Raw genomic sequence first — 14826 nt, forward strand, 5'->3', positions numbered from 1 at the left:
ATCTTAAGTTCTATCTACTCGAGGAAACAAATAAGAATTTCTACTACATATTTAATATTAAGAATCATGGAATTACCTTATTTTACAGCTGCACAATAAAACTTAAAGCTTAAATTCTGCTCATTAAAACTTATCAAACATTATAAATGTCTTCAAGCATAGAGAGTAAGACATAGCCTTCATGAATACTTCTCTAAGTAGACTTTCTGACTGGATGATATGTCGACTGTCATCATAATATATTCACGGTTGTATGCGATTTGACATTCACACTCAAATTCGCTATTTAATAGTAAAAGCAAAACTTTTATACCTTTGAAGTAGATAATGTAAAGAAAGAGGAATATAAAGAAAGACGAAAAATAAACGTCACAAAATTCACAGATATAATAAAAAAAATAACAAACATTGTTTGTGTTGGCATATGTCGCAATATCCGCTAGATATAAGATAGCGTTGTAGCGAATATACATAGATGAAATAGATATAAATCTATATCAGTAGGTACCTACATAGAGACTAAAAGCGGAAAACTCGTAGCATTGAATAAAATTTCTCGTCTGTTCGTATAATTTCGTAACGGGGGACTCAGACGAAAGCGCCCGCTATAAACTTGTCAGCTGCTACTATTCTTGGCCTGTTTGTTTTCCTTTTGACAAATCGCGTCAGCGGCGCCATCTTGCGGCATACCATTTAGGAGGAACTCTAATAATTGTCTCAAATGTTTGCAATTACATTGACAATCACTCTAGTTTCTTGAAAAAGATCTTTACCCATAGTACGATATTTAATTAAAAATATCACAAGTTTTGTTAAATTCATCAACATATTTTCATCAGGTACTGTGGTCGCGAGCCTGATAGCTATTGCAGTGATATTAAAATAAGTTACAGTTGTAATGTAGGTATAGATTTGGTAACAAAATTAATACGAGAGACGGCGCTGGGATTGTCCTCGGCTGCATGTGATTAAAAATGTTTAGAGAATTAAGGGCATTTTGTTATCGTTCTTTGCTACGGCTTTAACGAATCATGATAATTCGAATATAACTTATCTTTATTTTTCTTAAAAATCAGAAATTTCAAATAAGTAGATGAAAAATCTTTTTGATTTAAAGTGACAACTTGTGTGTGACAACAACTTGTTCCAGACATCAGAAAATGCAGTATGATGACTATTAAGATATTGTACCTAAAATTCTACAACCAATAGCAGATTAGGTGGTACAGGTGTATTTACATTATAGTCTCACCAGTGTTGTATGGTGCTATATACCTAGACATTTTTTGTGATTGAGATTTTGAGTCAAGTCGACTACACTTTTTTTCACTGTTATTAATTATAATTAAAGTTCTCGCAGAAACTGCGAGTGTAGGTAACTGTACTTCGAGAGTAGGTAGTGCTATTGACATGAATAGAAATTCTTACTTTCTTAAGGAACTTATAAAACAATATAAATTACCAGTAAGTTATCTGTTATTTGTGTTGCACATAAGGAGAAACACATATACATAATAGCAATGATCATTCATATGTAATGATTATTACATTATATGCTATTATATCTATTCTGAATAAAGTGGCGATCTAGCGTACGCCATAAACTTGTCAGTTCGCTAGAGCTATTCCTGCGCTGTTTGTTTTCAATGACAAATTGCGTACTGTCTCTATCTCAGTATCTCGCTGCATTAGCAAGATGTCGGAACTGTTCTTTACTAACATTCATTTTTATTTCTGTGGATATCTTATTACAAAATTAAGAACGAGCTCAATCAATCAGATCAATAAATACAATTATTATTTCACCTCGGTAACTGCTTTGTGAGATTTGTTTAGTTTCTGTGACTGTGTTTGTTTGTAGATAAACATTTCTCTATTAATTCGATAGGTAAATAAAATAAATATTATTTTATTTTTACATCAATCAAATCTAATTTCATGAGTTAGGTACTACAGTAGGTACTTACATGGAATTTGTTACTAAAAAAAAAGGTTGCAATATAAAACTAGAAGTGACTGGAGATTAAAGCATATGGGAGTATTACTTAATAATTTTATAAATATATATTTTTTAATATATTATACTTACCTAACTACATTTGAAAAATAAAATGGGATTTTAACAAATATAAAACATATTTCATAAATATTATATCGCGGTCACATAACTCAAGCCCGCGTCCCGGCTTCGCTCGTAATTCGTCGTGTGTGGCTCGCGACTTCTACGATATCTCCTTTATAATTTCAGTATAAAACTTAACAGACGTCACTAAAATTTGAACCTTTATGATATACACAAAGAGTTAAAATTTCCTCATTCACGTGTTTAGATAGAACGTTGTGTATTAAGAAATTTGTAACTAAAACCTTAGACAAATGTGATCTATGATAAACGTGATTTCGGAAACGAGCACCGCCGACATTGATCAATGGTCACTATCCTATTCATTCTAAGAAAAGACAGAAGGAGTAACATAAAACACCACAAGATATCCTTAATAAATAATAATAGTGAAAAATACTTTATCGTTGTATCACGTGATTGGGTATAATAAAGAAAACATCGCAGACTCTCCCAGTAATCTTTTCTACGGAAAATTGTTTTCGTGTCCCGCTTGTACTGGGATGAAGAATTGTAATTTGCTAGCAGTATGGATATAAAGGCCGTCTGTGTCTTATATAGTACATAGGTACAGAAACATATATTATTTATATTTACGTGGACTAAGTACGAAATTAATATTTCGAGGTACTCGGAATGTAATTATAATAACGCTAAGGTTGTCACATTAAATTTATTAATTTATATTAACAGTCTCATTAAGGACCTGTTTGAAATTATCTAATTAATTAATTAAGATGTAGACATGTTTAATTAATATTACAAAATGGCAATTCTTATTCTGTTTTGGTTAATGTTTCATTAACGCATTAAAATGGTGCCGTGACAAACAAGACACTGTAAGCGTTTTAAATTTATAGACACGAGTCTAATAAATTTAGTAGATAATGTTGAATTCGTCGATATATCAATTGAAACCCGTTGAATATGTAACTGACATTTAATGTATTTTTTCTTTGCACACTTTATTTAAATCCGCATAGTTGTGCACATAAATAATGTATAAATATGTTTAGGTATTAACTTTTTAAGCGCAATAGAAATTTCAATTAAGTGCAAGTATCTGTAGGCATAGTGAAGCATATCCTGCTTCGAACCTGGTAGATATCATAACTTTTTTGTGTTAGTTTACATTTTTGACTGACCATCCGGCGAAAATTTTTAAAGAAGTAATAAACAAAAATTAATTGGAAAGACTCTGAGAAATGTGGGCATTTCAAGTGTTACTTTCACAACAATGTCGACAGTTGTCAATAGCTCTATCTCATTTGGGACAACAGTGTAGAATATATATTAAATTAATATGGTTCCTAAATTTATTACAAAAGTAAAATTTGACATTGATCATGAGAACTGAACTTAATGACGTGATTTTTCGATCACGTTATAAATCACGCCGACGACATTCAGTGTCTAGTTTATAGTCGCCGTACACGCAATGCGTTACACTTTCACGCGCATGAAAGAATTTCATACTATTTAATAAGTACTTTAATACTTTATGAACTCTTATTTTATCTTATTTGAGTTCAGAAAAAAAGTTCAGTAATTTATCGAGAAGGAGTAACAACAAACAACCAAACATCCTTCTATACTCACAAACTTTCACGTTTATAATTGAATATATTATTAATAAATAAGATCTTCAATTTCTTATTATTATTAAGCCGGTTTTACAACATGTTTGGAATCATGAACTAGCCATACTCCAGAAGTAACACTGCTCTCCAGCGCAATAACAATGACAGATTATGCATACGACGCACCGTCTACACACGACGCCGACGTCGTTGCCAACTCGATCTCATCTTATTTCCTTGGCATCGACGCCAGCGACAACTCGCTGATTTATCGCCAACTACCAACCTACAAAAGTTTTCAGATTAAATAGTTTCCTCGTTTCAATATTTGGCAACCGTATGTTTTTCATTATGTTTTTTTTGCTTAATTATTTTGGTTGCGACTGTACAGTACAGATATTATGCACAGTGGAACTATCCACTAATATTACTATTGCCCAAATTATTATTACCTATATGAAACTAGAAAATAGAATATATAGAATTTCTATAAATGGTATAAATAAAAACGCATTGTTATATCCGTTAACCCAGATATTAATTATCACAAAATAATATCAGCACAAAGCTATAGGTAAGTACTGTAATTATAATATTAATATTTTTTTATTCATACGACTTCATGCTTCTTTTTTGCAATCAGCACATTCTTCAATTAATTAAGTACGCACAAATGAACAAATAGGTGTCAATGTTACAAAACACAAATGTAAGCTAACTCCTCTAAATAGATTGCTTACGCCCCTTGCGTGCCTAACCTAATGGTGGTACATAACAAATTGTTACTAAAATAACTAAGAAAAAGAGTAGTCCACGCACGTCTGTCGCATTAACGGAACCCAAAAATAAAATTAATCGGTGCAATGTGAAAGTTCAGTATGGCGTGAAACGACATATGACTACGTGGGCTTTTTAAAATGACCGTATAATCTGTCGGTACCTTGAAAGATATGTGGCGCTTTTTAATTCCTTTCAAAGCATCTATGTTGAACATCGTGTAGGATTGTGAGTGACTAAGTGACATGCCATCTCAGTTGGCAGGAAAGATTAATATGTGTACATATTAAATTATAATTGATGTAAACTATATCTATTGGGTATAAATTTTTAACGACTTCTACAAATAACGCGTTTACACTGACTATCAACACAAGTCAAAACTCCTAAGTCTAGAAAGCTATTAGGAATCTATGTTTTTTATGTTACTTGATGGTACCACGTACCATTGCCTATTGACGTGAATAGCATTACGTCATTATTGTAACACTCATAGCACCACTCATACGTTATTATGGAAGACTAAGACGATGTAATACCTCTTTAACCTCTATTTGTCTACTTCATTTCTCTATTCAACCGAAATTCGTCTTACAAAGCAAGTTGCTAGGTGGCTAAAATACACGTATGTTAGATAGAAGTATCCACATAAATGACTAAACAAAGTCTACCACGGTATATATTTACTATTATTAGGATATGTTACACCGCGTCTCGTAATCTACATTTAAAAATATTTGTTTCTCTCTTTAATTTTAATTTCCATCTCGACAAGTAAATATTTGATATAACTTTTTGGTTGGATTTTTTCCATCGTGTCATGTTTTGTGAAATTTACGTGCAGCTTAAACCGTCCAAATTTTAGCTTCGCCCGTCCAAAATCCTGATATATGGCCCGGGCGGGGGGCGATTCGGCGCGAAAAAAACTGTTCTACCCTTTATAATATTAATATTGCTTGCCGAGCGATTGTATTAGAATATTAGCATACATTTTTTAAGCTCATCTTTTTGATATATCGCGTGTGAGAAAATAACTTAGACTTTTGTGAACACTACTTAACTACGCTTTATATGCTTATTAATTGTTTATGTTATACTTGAAATTATATTATAAATATGCAACTTGAAATTATTTCATATTAGATATACAGTCATGTAGAATAAACTTTGTGTTACATTCTCATTGAGCTATCGACTAGATGTTTAATGGATAAATAAATAGACAGTTACATAACGATCAATCAACGAATTGTGAATCTCTCTGAAGAAAGTTATTATTCGTTATACGCATTGCCAAAGTGTTTAATACTAAATTATGTTGTATGTCCTAATATTAAAGTAACATTGGAAATGATTCTATTCTGATATATCTACCTAATAATAATTAGATAAACATTAGCTACCTACAGTTAGTTGTTCATAATAATTCACTTATATGTAAGTTGGACTTTGATTTTAACATAATTATCGTCGCTTTATTTTTTTTAGTAAATATTAAGCAATAATAAAATCTTTTTCTTCTTTTGGGGTATTAAATAAAAAAAATCGGTATTACGTCTTCGAACTCACATTTGAAATTGGAATCCATTTTTAAAGTCTCAGTGGCGGGGGTTCGTTCGTCCCACCCCATACCTGGAGTGGCCATACGTCACCCCGCCCGACGTATGTGGCTCGCCTGACGTGTTCGCTACGCAACGCCATTACTGTTTCGCTTTACCCATTGTACTGTGATCTCCACTTTATAAATTGGGGATTCAGTATTATTTTGTTACTGCAGGTAATTTTATTTTATTATTGAAAAATAAACTTTACTTATTATATGATTATTTGTCTCATCTAAAATAAAGCAGCTTACTTTAATCATAGAAAAGTCAATTAATGTAATGGTAGGACACAGTATTTTAACTAACATGCGCTAGTTATCGTTAAACCAAATACAGGATTATACAATATTATTATTATCTCACTCACATTGAATTCACACAATAACCTATTAATTTTAAACGTGCTTTTTCTTTAATAGACAGTATTTGTAAACAAATTTTATAGGTATTTACTTGGTATAAGTCATTGTTTATATCAGGTAATAGGAAAGTACATATGTTTATCTACATATGAATTGAAATAAATTTTACAAATTTGATATAGTTTACACATACACATTTGCAAGAAAAATACATTTGTCTACTATCTATTTATTACCATTTGGGAGTATAATCAGTATCGGATGTTAGAAGAATTATTATGAACGAAATACTCAGTAGCAACTAAGTCTATAATAAAGGCATGGCAATGCATGATGGAATATAGTATATATATAACTACTTTATTAAATGACAATATTGTCTAGATAGATAAATAATCTTTGTAAGAATACACGGTGTTAAATTTCAAACTTATTACTACCAACTGTCAGATTTACACAGTTTATTTGCATATAAAATGTTTACACATTAATCTAATATGCGTTAACGAATGTAATAAAATTCTTATACCAATACCAAGTGAGGGGGATCTGAGACAATTTGCCACTCTCGCCCCTCCGTAAGCCCACCTATGCATCTTTCTTATTGCCAGCTAAATCTCGAATATACAACTAAGATTAATCCTGTTGAAAGAAAGGGTGAAACCCTTTAAAGATTGAAGTATAGTATGAAAAATAACTCTTTATCTTTAATATGATACATGTGTCAGCATAAAGTGAAGTTATATTTTTAATTCATCTTAATTATTAAAATAAAGATAAAAAAATATACTTCTAGCTGTAGCAATAGCAATATCGTTCTGTGGTTATGTATTTATATACGTCATATGTATGCCGTCATAACATTCAGTAGTATATTTAATCACCATAGTAATCGACGTCAAAGATATGCTTCTAATATATAAATATCAGATTTCTGTAATTATTATACCAAAAAGTAAAGTTAAAAGTTAAAAGAAAAAAGAACAAAAACAAATAAACAGTAGAGCAACAAAACAACTTAAATGCTGTGAAAGATTAAGAGAGGTTCCTGTAACCTGGATAAAGGAGTTCTTTGAAATACTCTTAGCACATTTATACTAAAAAAACTGAAATAAACTCTCCATTTTCTTTGACTACTGTCGTCCTATTCTTAGAATTAATTAAACTCTGCTGTGTATACGTAGGTAAAGTTGAAGTTTAACTGCCACTTTATTACCGTGAGAAGCAGTGGTCAGGTTAACTAACGGTATAAAGTGATAATCGTTCATTTAACTTTATTATAATCAAGTCCGAGTGGGCTTTGATATAGTGACTGTTTAATTATGTGACCGTTAATCAGATTGACTTATATTTAGTAATGTGATTGCGTGTAGTGTTTCTTATCATTCGCGAGGGAATCGTCGTAAGTCCAAGTAGCAAAGGAACTACTACGGTTTCCTTGAACAGAAATAAGATACCATCTGTATTAAGTATTCGAAATCACATCACTAAATTTATTTTGTATCTTCTCATTATTATAATGCTATATATATTACTGTTCCTACATATTTTGATCATAAGCCGCTTACGTATACCTTTACCTAATATACTATAATTACATGTCACTAAATGATAACGACAAAATCCACAACTTAACACAACAGCGGACAATACTTTGAAAAGTTACGCAACGCCGGTCGATATTCATTATTTCCACGGTGGAGCGCTCGCAACCCTTATCAAGGGAAGACGCCCGTTTTTTCTCGGTTTTCCCAAATAATTTATTTAGCGGCCCGCCGTCAATTTATCTCTGTGGGAGCTAATTTCGCGTCGGCCCGGTGGCTGGCTGGCGCATGCTGTAATTCAACAAATTGCGCGTCCTGGACGATTTATTGCCGCTCGCACTTGACGGAGCGCTAGCCGCCCTTCTTCCATTGTTCTTGGTGCTGTGTTCATACTGGCCAGCTGCAAATAGAAAGGAATTCAGGATGTTAGTGGACAGTTCATTGACTTACACGTCAACTTGCTAAGTTTACGTGACTTAAAAGGACTATTTAAAATTTTTATCCATGATATTTTTTGAATATCTGTATATTGCAGTTTATTTATTTATAGGTTAATAGTTACTAGAGACTAGTAACTGGACTAGACTCTGTATAATGACAATGTAAGAATATAACTTGATTTCTCATCTTGAACACTATCTTGTAATCGTCTTGTGTCTATGTACTAATAACTCGGTTTATGCCTAATAGAAAAGGTAATTAATTGATATGATGATAATAATGTAGCTTTATATGTACGAAGTTCTACTGAATAATTATTGTAGTAGTTTTAACTACTACAATAATGAATATAGAAATTTCATAACTTTATTTTATTCTTTTCTAGATATTTTTACCTCTCTTATCTATTCTCACGTATTCTCTCTCAGACGTATAATCGTAAGAAAGTAACAAACAGACAGAGAATATTAAGTATTTATTATATTTTCTTTCGATTTACTTAATACGTTTGTATATAGCCTTATGTATCGTCTGTACTTTGTAGTGGTAACACATAATCGTATCAATTATTCGGTTGGCGTCCTTTTTCTTTATTAGTTCCCCGGCCGAGTGGTAGGTAGCCTTTTTGCACTTTGACTTTTTGAATATGTACTCTATGTAACTGTAATTGTATTTATACTTTTACAGGGAACAATTTCTTTTGATTACGTAACGTAACATAGTCGTAATATATAGAGTGCTACCAAATTATCTGAATTCCCTTGTACAGACCTTAGTATTAGAAATATACATTACGATAATCATGGACTTTCCTATCCCTAATCTTAATGAGATTTTTATGTAACTAAAATACTTCTTAAATACAATTTTGTATAAATTACCTTTAGAACAAATCGTTGCCACTTTGGTCGGAACATGCTTTATTAGGTAAGAGATCACTGACACTTGTCTTAGTATCTAAATAATGACCTATTTTCAGGCTGGTAGAATATTGGATTTTTAAATAATGTAATGCTACTGATTCATGAATTTTCTTAATATATATATCGTAATATAAAACTATAATAATACGTCCTGTAGGAGCCTTTTATAGATAGTATGATCTTAAATATTAAGGTAGAATGTGCTATTATTTTTTTTTTATAAAACAGTTTGCAAACTATGGGAGGATATTGCAAAGCAAGGCAAGCGTGAGCGTTTCTGTTATGTTTCTTTCCGCTGACTGCGGATCGCCAGACAGTCGTCCCGCTCGCGCCCGCCTCGTCGCGAATGGGCCACATCAGCAATAAAATATCTATATAGAGTTGCGATTACTAATTTTTTCAGACCACGATAAAACCGACTTCAATTACTTTATTACGGATAACTCAAGAAGTAGTAGTCAAATATTGACCAAATGTATATGGTCACACTATTATTTACAAAATTAATTAACCAAATCTTTTTGTGTACAAAACATTTGAGGCATCATATAAAAATGCAGTCAATCTGAGAACCTATTTTTGAAGTACTTCGGAAAGAGCAAGGTGTACATCCATGTATATTTTTTAAAATACTCAAAAGTGGTTATAAATTTTAAAAATATTTATACATTCATTCAGCATGTTTTGCTGGTATCTATCTAAATCAATATATTTTATAATAGTAATATATATATTACTATTATATTATGAAGATCTAGTATATCAAAAAGTAATCATAATTTCTGAATACATTTTTTTATTAACAATAAATATAAACGTTTCGATAAATCAATATCTGTAGACTTATTACTATGTACGATTAATCGTACGGCGGGCTTACTAGCTTTCTTACAAGTACTAAGAGTAATATTAAGAAGGTAATAAATAATTGTTCTAGTAATGAACTAATTGGATTAGATCATAAACATAACAATAAATATACATACACATTCCAATACAATATTATATAGTGAAAATTTTAACAGATATGTAAAAATGCTTAAGGTGATTTATTTTTAATTTCTGAGTTAATTAAATATTACGTTAATATAAACAAGGTCATCGACAGATTTAAATTGATTGTCACACATAATTTATAGTTGTCTCACACGCATCCACTCTGTATAGTGTCCATCGTCTTTGTAAATCAGCATATGCAAAGTGGTATAGCAATAAATCTAGCGGCTCTTGCTCGTTCTCGCATCATGTTACATCTTAATTTCAGACCGGGCTCGTCGGAGCCTGGCTGCCAGAGATACAGCCTTTTATCAAATACGCATTACGCTAGAAATTAACTTTAACTGAAAAAATCGCCTTTCCGTGAGCGTAAGCGATAAATAATGGAAAGCTGTTAGAATGCTGAGTTTGTTTTAACATACCCATGGGGCTCGCGCGAAATTATTTGCATTTTAAGTCCGCCCTTGTTTATGAGGACGTATTTCGAGACGATGATAAATTGTTGTTTGTTTAAATATTGAAATAGATGCGTTATTGATGTTTATAATGTCAATTAGTTGGAAGAAGCATGACATGTTTTATTAATATAGTAAACGTTTTTATTCATAAAATTTTATGTGCACTTGACTGTCATCGCTTTAGTGTTAAAATGATTTGCCATAAAACACGCTGTTTGCATTTTACTTTTTTATTATTGGCATTTTAATTCATTTCGCTTTTCTTTTTGTTTCAGGTGGTCGTCGCGTAATACGTTAACGATGTTTTGGTAGGTGTTAGGGAAGATGCTAGTCCCGAATCCTACAGCACGCTTCACATCCGTATGTTGTCTCTCTAAATCCACTTTAATTTTGAAATCATAAAGCCTGTGACGCTATCGAGATATCAAAATTCAACTATAGAATACATTTTTCTGCCCGCCCACACAACCGCTTAGGCAATCGACTGTCGGAGATTTATTGTCAAAATTTCCCGTTAGTAACGCTTACCGAGCACACTCCGCGTATCACTATTTCACGAATAAAAGAACCAGTCGCGATATCATCGTCGACTATAAATTATATGAAGCTCGGATGAAAAATCGCGGTTTGGTGTCCGCTTATTTATCGTTTACCTTAACTTATGAATAAATATATGGAGATATTAAATAGATGTGTCTATTAATATTGATTAATACGTTATTGAGTAGTGTAAGAAATTGCGAAACGATCGCCGTGAAGAAACTTTATACAAAATTTTATATTTTTGAAATTAAACGTACAGTTATCGAGTGTTAGTTACGAGAGTGCCGCTATCTATCGAACTGATCTGCTATCATGTTCCATCGGTACGGTGGCTGTTCTGCACTAGGCATAGGTCGAGTTCCCGCGTTTGGTTCCGTGATATATTGTTCCGCATCTCCCGGTATAAATCTTGAACGCCTGCTGAGGTACACGGGACACGGCCGCCGCGCCGCAGCTCCGAGCTTCAAATGGAATTGTGTTTTTATTTATCGTGCGAATCGTGCCCCACTATCGCTCACTCGAAATCGTACTTTATCTACAAAAACCCGGAGTCGAATCGGTGTGGGTTTTACAGCTCTTTATAGTTACTCGCTCATGTGTAGGCATTTTATTACATACTTTAGTTTGCATGACTGTTCAAGATTTCCATTCCATTATTATGGATGATTTTCATATTTATATTAAGATACATCAAGAGGTATTTTGTTGAGCAAGACATAATTAAAGTATAAAGAATAATTAAAGGTCGTATAAAGGTTCTGGTTGATATAGGTACATAATGGTGATAGTGGGGTTAAAAAATGTTCAAAACACGATTTAGTGTTAACACGTTCATTGCCTTTGTGAGAGTGAATATTATATAATTGCTCAATATTTGTATACCATATAAAATTTAAACAAATTATAAGCAAACGGTGAAGCAGGTGTATGTGTTTGATCTCGATATATGTTGTCTAGCTTCATCAATGTGTTGTTTATTGAACCATTTAATAATTCACTTAAATATAACATCATCAGTATTTTATAATATATAAAAGCAAGCATTGAACGTGTTAAGATAACATAGTTATAATAATATCTAATGTAAATATTAAGGTTAGTCTGTATGTACCTAATTGTAACAAAAAATCTGATGTACAACGTCTGTATACGTACACAATATTTTATAGTATTACTTATTACAGACTTTTACAATATATTTTGTGCTGGATGTCGCATGAGCAAAATGAATATTTTAATTTGTTTTAATTTTTTGATTATCGAATGCTAACTAAAAAAGTTGTTATTTATTACTTCTAAGATCTCATAAATTGAGTCTTGTTTTTGGCAGGTTTCATAACATTATTTGAATAAATTATTTTGTTACATTGCGACACGTCAGCGATCCTATATACGTAAATACAAAAGCTTTAGTATGAAAAATATTCCATTTATTAGTCGATAGCTTAACTTATTCTTAGACAAATAGTTTACCTATAGTCACTTAAAAAATGACACGAATCAAAACTAGTTGTGCCCAGTATACGAATAGCTAATTAAATTAAGTAATAATGTAATTTATTTTAAGATACAAGTAGTGGTAATATTTTTGGATTCCTATAAACATATACGTAACTTTGTTTCCTGTATAATGTAGAATGTAAAATTTGGATAAGATTCTTTCAACTCCATTTTTCATTTATCTTTATGGAAGTGCCAAATTGTTTTCTACTTACATTGAATAGTAACATCACACACTCATACCTCTTATAGTTCCTTAATTTATTGTTTTATTGTTTACGATGCGTAATTTTGTTTATTTGAAAGAATCTTCGTCTAAGTTTTCTCTTTGTTATATATTGTAAATATAATTACTATAAACTAATTATTTATATCTATACATAAGGTATGTAATGAATTTATTTTTGTTGTATATTTTCGGAATTCAAAATTAGTTCACTTGTTTTATGAACACTGAATTATCAGTCACGGGTTTTGGTGGAACTTATTAGTACGAAATGGTTTTTAATGAATTTCCTTTGAAGCGTGCTCACGAATATTTAACATAAATTTGTCCTCGTAACGAAGCATTTGTCATACGTAAATACACTAGGTAGGCCCAATTTATTGTAATGTAACATAATTAATTAATATTAAATAGTAATAAATGAAGGAATACTTAAATGAACTCGCGGGATTCTAGTGTAGAAAATGATTTAAATGTTTGTGTTTAATGATTGTAATTGTGTGAAAAGTTGTGTAATTATTATATTACCTATCTACCTATCATATGAACGGAAAGCGATATTATAATTTTTTGTACAATGTCGGCTATAGTGCGAAATGGATCTGCATTAAATAAAATTCTGTTACTGTATTCACTGCGTTTACTTTAGTTCTTCAAATTGCAACCCTAATTTTAAGTTATGTATGTTTATTTATTATCTATCTCTTATGTTACATTAAGTTAACGTAATCAATTTGATAGACTACTTATACCTATATTTGAATCTCACATTGAACTGAAGTCGAGAAGGTGGGGGGCAATTCAGACCTAGTCCTTAGAACTAATTTGTTTAAGTTTTTATCGGAGTCTCCATCATCGTAAAGTCAGTCAGAAATGAAAATTGCCACACGAAGTTTTTTTGTGATAGTCACATTTAAACCTACTTCCTTGTCATAAATAGGCTATCGTCAAATAAATGTCAGAAAACATTTTGTATTGAATTGGTTCCCAGATTGCGTTGTTAATCCATCAATTCACGTTAAAGGTGGTCACCAAAGGTCGCCAGATCCGCGAGAGAGGCTCGTTCCGTCTTATCTTGTCTCGTATTTGCCAATGATGGCAAATTTATGATCGTACCACGTTCGGGGCGTAATGAAGTGGCTTGCTTGTTCGAAAAACGAGTTGGCATGAATACGTCTATATGTACTTACGTAAATAAACATGTATGTAGGTAGATATTAGGGATGGGGTATGAATTTATCGATATTACCTAGTATTTTATAATTTATGGAATACATGTTTAAAGTAGTCATTTACACATACAAATCGTTAATTTCTATTATATTTGGGTAAGTATGTATCATAAATGTTCACTATATTTATGGAAAAATGGAACCTACCTAGGTTTGTGAAGAAACATTTCAAGAGTCAAAATTTCGATAAATTAATATTTTTTTATAGATATAAATACATATCTAAAGTAAAAATGTATATATGTATATGTACCCGGTATATATATGTACCCGGTAGTATATATGTACCCGGTAGACGTATTCCTAACTGGAAAAGTAGCAGGTTCTTACCTCCCGGCTTCTATTGTGATTTCAAACCATCCATGAACCCATTAAAAGACAGATATAAAATTTTATCTATAACGTTCCAGCATTTTAGGAAGAGTTAGAGAGACACGTGCAGAAGAATCACATGTACTAAACAATAGATGAAGAATAACAATACAAAATAAATCAACAATACGGCTAACCTATTCATC

At 31.7% G+C, this 14826-nt stretch overlaps 1 protein-coding gene across 2 annotated transcripts in view; it reads left to right on the top strand.

The window, feature by feature from the left end:
* LOC131847913 (homeotic protein ultrabithorax) overlaps window positions 1-13706 on the top strand; it is a 161681-nt gene extending 147975 nt beyond the window's left edge. For both annotated transcript variants that reach the window (XM_059197623.1, XM_059197624.1), the window contains one exon: window positions 11083-13706. The gene's annotated coding sequence lies outside the window, so the exon portion shown is untranslated. The remainder of the gene's footprint in view (window positions 1-11082) is intronic.
* The last annotated feature ends 1120 nt before the right edge of the window (window positions 13707-14826 follow it).

The sequence above is a fragment of the Achroia grisella genome, unplaced genomic scaffold (assembly GCF_030625045.1).
Source record: "Achroia grisella isolate CSIRO2021 unplaced genomic scaffold, CSIRO_AGI_Agris_v1 utg544, whole genome shotgun sequence".
Lineage (NCBI taxonomy): Eukaryota > Metazoa > Arthropoda > Insecta > Lepidoptera > Pyralidae > Achroia > Achroia grisella.